This window comes from Triturus cristatus, chromosome 11 (assembly GCF_964204655.1).
Source record: "Triturus cristatus chromosome 11, aTriCri1.1, whole genome shotgun sequence".
Lineage (NCBI taxonomy): Eukaryota > Metazoa > Chordata > Amphibia > Caudata > Salamandridae > Triturus > Triturus cristatus.
Genome location: NC_140594.1, coordinates 402290156 through 402302526, shown reverse-complemented (window position 1 = coordinate 402302526; position 12371 = coordinate 402290156). Strand labels below are relative to the sequence as shown.

The window sequence follows — 12371 nt, the reverse complement described above, 5'->3', positions numbered from 1 at the left end:
AGCGGCTTGATGGCATATCTCAAAGTCGACCAGCACGAGGAGAAGATCGCTGCGGCGGAGGCGCGAATTGCCGACTGCGCGGAGAGCATTGGAGACACCCAGGAGCGGCTCCTTCGCATGGATAAGGTCCTGGAGGTGATTAGAGGGCGCAATGAGGATTTGGAGGCCCGCTCCCGAAGGAACAATGTTCGCATTATTGGAATTGCAGAATCCACCAATACTGGTAACATGGAACAATTTATTGAAGGAATGTTCCGCGAACTGTTTGGTGCGGACCTGTCGGCCATGTTCCTGGTCGAGCGGGCGCACCGCACACTGGGGCCGCGGCCCGTGCCTGGGGCGCCACCGAGGCCGATCCTGGCACGTGTTCTGAACTACCGGGACAGGGACACCATCCTGCGGTTGGCGCGTGAAAAAGGTGAGCTCCGATTCCAAAATATGGTCATCTCCTTATTTCCGGATTTTACACAGGCGGTGCAGGCCGCAAGGCGAGAATTTATACCGGCTAAAAAAATATTCCAGAAGGTGGGGACTAAATATGCCATGCTATACCCGGCCAAGCTGCGGATACACCACAAAGGGAAGCCTATGTTCTTTACGACCGCGGAGGATGCCCTCAAGTTTGCCAGGCAGGCGGAGCGCTCGCACCGTGGGCGAGAGGATGACCGGGGCGCTTCTCCGCGTGGCCAGTTGAGTGACACAGAGTGAAATAGCGTGTTATCCCTCTGAGAAGTGAAGAGATGCTGGATAACGTAACTGTAAGATACGTGGCCTGTAGCCGAGTATGGTAATCCAGGGGGCCCTTGAGGGCCGCGGGATGTGTCCCGAACCTATGCGCACTGGCTTGACTTGTCGAGGCCCGCACCGCTCAGGCACTATGGACCGCTGCTGGGGGAGGTCTATCGGGCCGCCGTACGCTGTGGCTCATTGTACTGTATTTATCTAAGGCAGCACTGTTCGGCCACCCTGTTGTCTTTTCGACGGGGGTGTGAGCCGGCGACCCCACGCCCTGTGGGATGATTCCCGAGACATTGCAATATGAAAGTTCTTGTTGGGTGGGGAGGTGGGGGGGGTTACTTCTCAACCTGTTTGGGGGGTTGGAGTGGGTGGGGGAGGGTTTTGGTTCTTGTTGGTTGTTGCTTTCTCACTGCGATTTCTTAGTGCACCACGAAATGGCGTCGCACCCGCACAGCATGCTGATTGTATGATATCGCTCCTCCCGGGGACTGGGTGGCGGGGGGATCCCCGAGGGCCCCTGGTCTGTGGGACACTGATATCCTTGCCACCGTATGGGACACACACATATAAACCTCCCTGACCGAGTTAAGATGCCTTACATGGAATATCCGCGGTCTTAACGACCACCGCAAGATACGCCTGGCGCAGGCGTATCTGACACGCCACCTCGTTGACATATGTTTCCTGCAGGAAACTCATTTGCCTCGGAGCGCTGGAGACAGGCTGCGAGGCGCTAGATGGGGCGAGGTGCACACTTCAGGCTGCTCCAGCTATTCCCGGGGAGTGGCAATTCTTATCCGTAGAGGCCTTCCCTGGCAAACGTTTAAGGTAAATGCTGACACAGATGGGCGCTACATAATACTGAGTGGGAAACTCTTTCACACGCCGCTGACGCTAGTTAACACGTATGGGCCCAACTCGGATGACCCTGGGTTCTTCCGCCACGTCTGGCACTTGACACAATCACTGGGTGGCGGAGATTGCTTGTGGGGAGGGGATTTTAACGCCGTTCTGTCGCTAGACCTGGATAGGGAAGGGGCAGCCCGCACACATCACCCACAAGCTGCTGGCCTTATACGAGGCCTAATGGCTGATTATAATTTGCTGGATTCGTGGAGGGTATTGCATCCCGCGGTTAGGGAGGGCACCTGCTTCACCCCGCACAAAGGAGCCTGGTCCCGCCTAGACTTCTGGCTCTTGACCCCACAGGCACATGCATGGGTGTCTTCAGTTGCTCACAAGGCGCGCACCCTCTCAGACCATTCCCCTGTCGAGCTGACTTTGAAAGTCCCCAAGCCATACATCACGCCCTTCACGTGGCGCTTACCGCCACAGGCCCTGTCGGACCCGGTGTTTCGGGAGGAAATTCACCAACACATACTAGACTACTTTGAACACAATGAGGGCTCCGTGACATCGCTAGGCACCCTGTGGGACGCATTTAAGGTGGTGATAAGGGGCCACTGCATTGCGGGACAGGCAGCAGTCCTAAAGACCTTAAGGGCTACGCTCGGTAAATTAGAAGAACGTCTGCACTCACTGGAGGTGCAGTACTGCTCGGACCCCTCGGCTGCTACGTTGGCAGCAACTCGCACCACGCTCACTGAATATCAAGCGGAGGCTGACAGAGAGCTCAAATTCCTGACGAAATATGCGATGGCCCGCCGATATGGGGAGGGAGATCGCCCTGGTAAGACGCTGGCCCTCCTGCTGCGCTCGCAGCGGCCCTCGACATTTGTCCCCGCTATGATGACTGGGGGAGGTGAAACCGTATATAGCCCTCCGGAAATACTAGATGCCTTCCGGACTTTCTACAAAGATCTGTACAGATCTAGGGCGGCCCACACTCAGGCGGAGCTGTCTGAATACTTCGATTCCATACAGCTTATATGGTTTAATGCACACCAGAAAGGTTATTTCGATCGCCCATTTGAGGCAGAGGATGTGCGGGAGGCCATAGGGTCATTGGCTGCTGGTAAGGCGCCGGGGCCGGACGGCCTCCCGGCGCAGTTCTACAAGGAATATGCGGATCTCCTGGCCCCCCGCCTGCTGGCGGTATATGCGGAAGCGGTTGAGAAGGGTGTGCTTCCGGACTCCATGAGGGAGGCTGTCATCATCACCCTCCTGAAACCAGATAAAGATGCCCAGCAGTGCGACTCTTATAGGCCGCTCTCATTAATCAACACAGACGCCAAGATCTTTGCGAAAATGCTTGCAACTCGCCTGCAGCCGGTGTTACCCCTGATGATCCGCCCGGACCAGTCGGGCTTTATACCGGGCCGCTCAACGTCCCATAACCTCCGCACCCTCTTCGGAGTACTGCACTATTTGGCCCCGCATGTTAAGGCAGCGGCTGTGCTACTGGATGCCACCAAAGCGTTTGACTCCCTGGAATGGGGATTCTTGTTCCCTCTGCTGCAGCGCATGGGGGTAAGCGAGGCCTTTATCGGTTACATACGACTACTTTATACAGACATTACTGCAAGGGTAAGGGTCAATGGGTTGATCCCTGAGCCTTTTGCCATTCGGAGAGGCACGAGACAGGGCTGCCCCCTGTCACCTCTGCTGTTTGCCATTGCCACGGAACCTCTGGCTGCCCGTATTAGACAACATCATGCGGCCAGGGGCATTGGCTTCTCGTCAAGGGCGCTGACCATATCGCTATATGCTGATGATGCTACACTGTATGTTTCTGACCCTCAGGTCAACCTCTCCCCTCTGACACAAGAACTACTGGACTATGGACGGCTGTCAGGTGTCACTATCAATTGGGAGAAATCAGTCATTCTGCCGTTGACCACCGGGACTCCCCGCTTTACCCCAGATTGCCCGCTGAAATGGGCGACTGGGCCGGTGCGATACCTGGGGATCTGGGTGAGCACAGATATGCAGCAGATCTGGACAGAAAACTATGGGCGGGTGACCGGCTGGGTGGAGGAGAGAGTTGGCCGCTGGAAGCATTTGCCCCTCTCGCTGGCTGGCCGGATTGCGGTGGCAAAAATGGTGATCCTGCCTAAACTCCTTTACTTATTTGCGAATATCCCGCTGCCCCTTACCGCACACTTTCTGCGACGACTGCGATCATTGATGGTGGAGTTGGCGTGGGGGGGAAAGCAGCCGAGGGTGTCCTGGGAGACCCTCACTCCCACAAAGACAGGGTGGCCTGGCTGCGCCAGACTTCTCCTTATATGCATACTGTGCACAGGCACAGTTCTTGCATTACTGGGCGCACCCCACACCGTTTCAACCGCACGTGGCGATCGAGACCGTCAGGGCGGCACCGCTGCCGCTGGCGGTTGCCCTATACGCGCCGCACGTCCGACGGTGCACAGAAATCGACCCGGTTCACGCGCTCAGGTGGGCCTGGAATGGTTTGCGAAGCAGGGCCGGCTTAGATGTGCTTTATACCCGCTCGGTGCCCCTGCGTGGGAACCCGATGTGGCCGTCGCTGCGGGCTATGCGAACCGGGGGCGAGCCGCGGAGCTGGGCCTCCACACTGGAGGCGATCTATTTCCGAGCGATGCCTTCCTAACGATGGAGCAGATGTGTGGATCGGAGGCACCGACGCTACTAGACACGCTTCTGTATTACCAGCTCCGCAACTCAAGTCGTAGGTTGTTCCCCACTTTCCCGGCGCCACCGCCGGATCTGCTTGCTTTGGAGAATGTGTTGTCTGTGGATTCTGGCCGCAAGCTGGTCTCCAGACTGTATGTGCGAATGCAGGCTAACCACCCCGTGATGCTTCCGGCGGCGCGGGGCGTGTGGGAGGCGGAATTGGGAGCTGAAATCTCTGATGTGCACTGGGATCTGAGCTGTCGGCAGCTTGAGCTTCTATCCCCCAACTACAGGCTGCGCCTGATCCACTTCAAGTACATACACATGCTTTACCGCACACCAAGACGGTTGCACCACATGGGTCTAAGGGATACCGATGAATGCTGGCGCTGTCATGCACCGGGGGCCACCTTTATGCATATGGCGTGGGGCTGTACTGCAATAGCGTTGTTCTGGACAAGGGTGCTGGAGATAATATGCACTATCACGGGCCTACTGATCCCCTGCACTCCCCAGGTTGCACTACTGGGGATTTTACACATGATTGAGCCCAAACACCGTAAACTGCCAGCAATGCTATTATTATTGGCCAAGAGACAGGTTGCTATACACTGTGGGGCGGGCACATCACCTCACATTAAGGTTTGGATTCAAAGCGTTGCTTACTGCCAAACCCAGTTAGCCCTGTACTGGGAGCTTATGCCGGCGCGGTCCAGACCCAGAGACATCTGGGAGCCCTTCATACACTGGCTGGAGCAAACCCCGCTACAAATGCTGTAACACGCTGCTCTCCCCTCGGATGGGGGGGAAACGTTAATATTTGCTGCTACTCGTGGGGCGGGTTGGTGGCTGTCGAGGTGGGATACCCAGATGGGCAGATGAGGCTGATAGCCGGTTGGTTTGAAGCGTAGATTGTCATGTAAGACTGCCTGGATATCCTGTACATTCCGCACCCTGTGCCTTGTTGGGGGGGGGGCCTGTCGCCATTGTCTGCGATGCGTACATAGCAGTGTGAAGCAATGTTTTAAGTTTGTTATTGAAAATGTCAATAAAAAGAATTTTTAAAAAAAATACAACGTTGTAGGTATCAATAGTACAGCAAGAGAGTGGCACCACAGACCCTGGATGTGAGGGGTCTACATCGAACCAAATAGTGGCTATTCTTTACTCCCAAGCTAGGGAATGGGTCCCCGATATCTGCGCTTCCATTATAGTCCTTACAAAAAACAATGGGGAGACCCTGTGTCCCTCAGAACCTGGGTATGAAACAACAAAGCTACAGTGGTTCTGTCGGGTATGTGACCGATTTCTTCACATAATTATATTATTTTCAACAGTAAACAATAGGAACACATGCGGAAACCACTTCATGTATACCATCTTGATTGGAAGGCGTGCGATTTTTAAATCGCACGCCTCTAAACGGAAAAAGGACTACATACTGGCCTCCGATTCACAGCAGATACTCTTCGGATTCGGGAAGAAGAGGGCGTCTGAGCATTTCAGACTTCAGCATTTGGCTGTCCACACCTACTCTATAGCCTTGAGGAAGACCCGCCATGACACCTATGTAATAACCTGTCGTCAGCGTCGAAACGTCGGCGTTATTAACTTGTTGGATCAGTATTATTGAGTCTCTGGATTTTGAATATAATGCATGTTGGCGCACTACCAGAGACATTGATTATATATGTACTGACCTCCTTTGCAAACAAATTGGAATCTCTTTTGTGAATACCTGCTCATATTTTATTTAAATATGTACATACCACTGTAGCTTTGTTGTTCCATTATAGTCCTGGCCCCTTTATATGCCTCCGTAAAAAAATTGTTGTCCAGAGATTTTCATTGTTTATTTGTGTTTTTGTATCATTAGAGAAGTAATTTAGTTTGGGTAGACATTGCTCATCCAGGACGAATTTTCTGGACGACATTTTTAAAATTGCGAATGTGTTGCAGTGATGATGTTATATTTACGGAACCATGATCCCTATATACTTTATTTAGGTGTACAAACACAGCTGTTGGGGGTCAAGTAGTCTTATAGAGACAGAAAATAACTCCTCAGAGCAACCCTTCCCAATTTTCGAAAGTGGCGGCTCTAAATTATGTTTTTAGCCATCATTTTAGTAATTTAATTTAAAATTGTTTTTATTTCAGGTTTTACGTTGAATCAGATTCGTAAATATGAGTGAAGAAGGTGGTAGCAGAGGATCGTTACCTCCTGACAGAGTGTTGCTAACTACAAAATATGAGGCTGGACAGAAGAGAGTTCAAGAAGCTGCAGAAATACGGCAAGACGAAGTTCACAAAAGATTAAAACTGATGGGTGAAGAAGATCAAATATTTTATCATTGAAATAACAAGTGCTACAACTCTTATACAATGGAAAAAAGCCAGAAAATGTATCATATAAAAATAGCAGAAACCAGTGAATCACAACGAGAATCCGAGTCTTCAGAGAAAGTGACGACAACCAAATCTAATGCCCATCCACTTAGAAGATCGATGGCTACCACTCATCCACCTTCAACAACTGATCAGAAAGCAGAGGATCTTCAATGTGTTATCTTTGGTTTAGCCAGAACAAGGTCCAAAGGGATTGACTCAACATTGATGAAACTATATTGATCCATAATAATGAAATTAAGATGTTTCTGGGAAGAATGTACAATGACAGATTTCTTTTTCGTCAGTCTAACAAAAAGAATGAGCCACTTATGATGTTCTAAGCTGATTTGACTCCTGAAGTTCTTACTGCCAAAATAAGATCACAGGATGCAGTCAAATCAGCAGGAGCCTTTTTAAGAAAGCTCCTGAAAGATTCTGATTTTGGACTTAATGACACATTTTGTGATGCCCCAGTGCACCACAAATCATGGAAGTCAACAAGAATGATTGATGTTTTCTTAACATTTTTTACATCATTGTTTAATATCAGCAAACCAAAACTGCTACAAACTAAAGTTCTTGAGTTCGGAACAGAACCCGCCAACATTGATGAGGGCTTTGAAGATATAAGCGAAGGAGTGGAAGACAGTCCCATGAACCGACAGGCTTATGCTGTGCAAATGTACTGTCTTTTCCAAATCATGTTTAATTAATTGAATCACAGCAAAAGGATAACTCCCTTACACAATCTATGATAAGTGCAAAAGTAGAGAGCTAATCACTTCAATGAATAGGATAGGTGTATCAAAAAGTTATAATGACATAGTTCGGAGTAGGAACTTGCTAGCTCATACTGTAAAATCTTGTGAATCTGACAGCTCACCACTTCCAATCACTTTACCAAGAGAGGATTTACAATTGCTGCTCTTGATAATTTTGATTGTGAAGATAGCTCTTCTTTGTGGGGAACATCCAGCACACATGATACTTTTCAAGACTGTACCAATGAAGTAGCTGCTGGAAAACAAGCTGTGTCAGCTGTAGGGATAAACAAACAAAGCTGCAAACCTATAACCCAACTGCCTTGCCAACGTGTGCAAAAGCACTACAAGCCTTCAACGTGTCAGTCTACCAGAAAGTTTTAAAGGGGCTGAGGACATGGATCTTGGACCTGATGCTGCGGTCCGCAAAGCTGATTTAACTGAATTAATCATATTGCTTCTTCGGTGCAGACTGATAGATGAAGAAAAGCCAGTTCCTCAGTGGGCTGGAATTCATGCTCTGATATTCTAGAATACCTTCCTACTGAAATCTTTTGAGTTTTTACCAGTAATACCATCTCCAGTCACAAACTACGCAACAGTATACACACCTCTAAAAAAAATCCCAAAATGTGCGTGCTCAGCTTGAAGACCAGCGTATCCTATCAATTTGCTACTATGAAGGTGTTTTCCATATTGTAGCTGCCATTTGTATAAGCAATCCAGTAGAATTTGATGATTTTATCCAACAATGGGTGTTTGCCACATGACAAAAGTTGTGTTTCAGTGTGCAGGAAGTTATCTCAGTTGATGTTGCATAGATGATACACTTATTGAGGCTTAAATATTTGTAAACAAAACTGTCCAGTCGGTATTGAGTGGAACTCATTATGTCCGTTTGTTACAAGGTATGTTCATCATATCTGAGGCCATAGAAGCATTGCGTTGGAATGCTTTCTGGAACAAGAATGACAAATTAGGTTTTGCATTTCTTATCTCAGAAGTGAACAAAGCACAGGGTGCACTTTATTCAAAAGACATAATGCAAAGTCAGGTAATGTTCAATACAATCAGTTAAAAATCAGATAACCAAGTTCGTAGAGTTTGTCAAAGAATGTGAAGAAAAATCTGAACTTTGCATGTACTGGGAAAATGTTTTACACATGATAGCTGTAGTGAAAAACTTCATAATGCTGATTTGAAAGGGGATTGTGAGCTGCATGCAAAGTCTGTGGAGTCACTGATTACTGTGTTTTGCAAATACGATAGCATAAACTACCTGAGATATGGGTCCTGGTATTTGGAAAGAGTGAAGAAGCTAAAGGTGGATAAACCATACTTTGACAGAAAATTAATTCAAAGACATTTTGTGGTGAAAGATTCAGAAGGAAGGTTTAAGGCTGTGGCTCCAGATATGAAACTTGAACAGACGATCCAGAGATTACAGAAAAGCTCCAAGGGAATAGTTGGTAAGACACATAAAAGTGCATTTGTTGCTCAATAGCAGCTAGTTTACCATGAAGTCCTTTCCATTTGCAATGCTTACAGAGAGATGATAAATTCAAAGTTAATGGACCATTGTGAAACTGTTTCTCACCACAAACTTGTGGGAAAGAGAGGGGAAAATTTTAATAAACATGTTGACTGCCTTCTTCATTCCACGCAGCAGCAAGGAACCTCTTTGAAATGACTGACCCTGTGCAACTACACAACTTCGTGACCAAACAATTAACCCTGGGCGGAGAAGGCATAGTGCCTCTATTTGAAGTTCCACAGAGTTGAAAAACGACTTGGTAGAGCTTCTCTCTGCGCCCTCCGAAAGTAATTAAAAAGACACTTACCTTCAGTGGCTGCCTCCTCCTCGCCATGGCTGCTCTCCTTCCTCGTCCTTGCTGTCCTTCTTCTTGGATAACTCCTATGTTCGACATCTTGCGCATGCGCACCCGCAAGACGTACAACGTAGGGGTTATCAGTGAAGAAGGATGGCGAGGAGGAGGAAGGAGAGCGGCCATGGCGAGGAGGAGGCAGCCACGGCAGGTAATTGCCTTTTTAATTACTTTATAATTACTTTGGGAGGGTGTAGGGGCCGGCTAACTCCGCTCCGCTATGGAGTCGTAGTTTTGCCTAAACTCCGTGCTCACAACGGAACGCGGAGTAGGCAAAACTATGTAAACTACACTTACAGAGCGTAGTTACCCGCCCCGGCTTACAAACAATATGAGGATAATGATATAAAGACATATCTACTAGATGTCCTGGAACATGGATTTAAACTAAATGCAGAACTGAAGCAGGAGAGATTTGTATTGAAAAAGAAAAAGCTATTTGACATAATCACTAAAGCTAAACTTGCACACTTTAATTGCCATAGTAAGAGTTTCATCAAACCAACCACCACAAAACAGGTTACATAAAATAAACCTTTCACAAGCACATAGAGAGATGGATGTAGCACAAGAAAGGGGTGAATTCATCAAGGACATTCTGTTGCGTGATCTTCTTCCAACAAATGCATTATTTGATGGAGAAGCTGCAATCAAACCAATAAAGCACAAACTCATACAAGAGTGTGAAAAAAAACTTTCATCTGAAGAATTTAAATTTGAAAAGGTGTCCTCATTGAAAACTGCTGTTGTTGTGGACTACATGGGACAGTTGTGAATAGAGGCCGTTTAGACTGTTCTACAGACATCAAAGTCAGTGTTGACCTTGGAAAAACTGCACATTGGCTTTGACAATTATCTTGAAATATCTGTTAAAGAGTGTGAGAGAATCAGATGAATGTCTACGAGTGGAACAATTGACCTTGCCTGCATCAAAAATTCGACACCTCTACTTGTGCAACTTGATAAATTCTGGTCAACATCGAACAAGACGACGTTGAAGATGTTAACTCGCCAAAACATTGCTGATGCTTCAGTAAACACTGAATTTCCAGTTACTGCAAGTGGAATGATTGTCAATGAGGAGTTGGTGCCTGCAGAGATATGTTCAAAAGGTGCAGGCCATTAAGTTTAAGAACTAAACAACAAATAAGAAGAAGCTGACCTTCGTGTTGTGTGGGCTTTTCGAAATGGTTCCAATCGAGTCGTTGTACTTTCAAATGACACAGATGTTAATATTGAGCTACTCAGATTGGTAGCAATGTTCATATGTCAAGGATTGTCAGAGTAGAGGATATGTTACGGAACAGGCAAGAAAAGACACTTAATATTCTATGCACAAAACTTGACCCAGAGGTGTGAAATATTCTTATCAAGGCACATATTCTAACGGATGATGACACAATGAGCAAAAGCTTGGAGCTTTAACTGCTGAACCTGTGAAGTTTCTAAAAGGATTTGCTGAGGTTGAATAAGACTTTAAAATATAGAAAAATACCCTGTGTGTATGTAGAAAACAAGTTCTGACTGTCACTAATTTGATGATCTTCGTACAGTGAGTTCAAGAGATCAGTCCAGTTAAGTGACCTCATACAAAAGTCATATACTGTATATTAGAACATTGGAATGTTGGCAGCTCCATTGAAAACAATGGAGTGCTCCGGGCTTATAATGGCTGGTATAAGCCCGGAGCGCCAACATTCCAATGTGTCTTTGTTCACAGCTCTGGCTGTGAACAAAGACTTCAGGGAGCCGGAGGGGATTTGAATCCCCTCGCGCTCCCTGAAGGCTTCGTTTTGTTAGAACATTCTGCCCTCTAGTGGCAGAATGTTCTAATAGCCTTATAGCCCTTCGTAGCAGGGCTATACCGGCTTTTAAAGTCCAGCTGCTGTTTGCTTGGGCCTTTAACGCTGCAGCGGGCCTTTAACAGCCGGTATAGCTCGCTACGGCGGGCTATAAGGCTATATTAAAAGAGCGTTCTACTTGATCAGAAGAAGGGGAAATGTTTTCGATCATGCATATGTAAAGGAAGATCTGTGTGAATTTGGTTGGGAACATATTGATGGGGTGCTAAAACCTATAAAATTTCTTAAAGTCTCTACCCAAAGAACATATACGTACATGTACTTGCAAAACCTGAGCTACAAAAAGATGTCCCTGTCGATATGCTCTTCTCAAATGTTCTTACAGCAAACAAATGATGGACGGAATGCTGACAATGCAAACATTCTCCCCCAGTCAAAAGATCTGGGTTGAATCCATCGTTCTTTTGCCCACTACGCCACCCTAGTTTGGACCCCGCCATATGCAAATCAGTCTTGACCCTGTGCTCCATGGGAACAGTCCGGGCTGAACTGCTAGGCCAGGCCCTCCCTGGACCGGAAACAAGCATCCTGGGACCAGTTTCAGGGTATGTCACCCTTCTTCAGCCAGGCTAGCTTGAATCCAGTGGCTCAGTGAGCAAGGGACCCACGTCTGGGCATACCCATCCCACTTAGGGCGAAAAGTGTTACAGCAAACAAATGATGGACAGAATGCTGACAATGCAAACATTCTCCCCCAGTCAAAAGATCTGGGTTGAATCCATCGATCTTTTGCCCACTACGCCACCCCAGTTTGGACCCAACCATAAGCAAATCAGCCTTGACCCTGTGCCCCATTGGTACAGTCCGAACCGAACTGCCAGGCCAGGTCCTCCCTGGACCGGAAACAAGCATCCTGGGACCGGTTTCAGGGTATGTTACCCTTCTTCAGCCAGGCTAGCTTGAATCCAGTGGCACAGTGAGCAAGGGACCCACGTCTGGGGATATCCATCCCACTTAGGGCAAAAAGTGTTACAGCAAACAAATGATGGACGTCCATCATCCTCTTTGGTATCACTTTGTTTGCCCTAAGTTGGCAGGGTATGGCCAGACATGGGTCACTTGCTCACTTTGCCACTGGATTCAAGATAGCCTGGCTGATGAGGGTTATGAACCCGAAACCGGTCCCAGGATGCTTGTTTCCGGTCCAGGGAAGACATGGCTTGGCAGTTTGGGCTGGA

The 12371-nt window shown here is 47.8% G+C and overlaps 1 long non-coding RNA gene across 1 annotated transcript in view; it reads left to right on the top strand.

Annotated features, from left to right (window-relative positions):
- Positions 1-9539, top strand: part of LOC146784307 (uncharacterized) — a 69472-nt gene extending 59933 nt beyond the window's left edge. Inside the window, exon 3 of the long non-coding RNA XR_014970869.1 lies at positions 6454-9539. This is a non-coding gene — a long non-coding RNA (uncharacterized LOC146784307). The remainder of the gene's footprint in view (positions 1-6453) is intronic.
- Positions 9540-12371: the final 2832 nt, after the last annotated feature.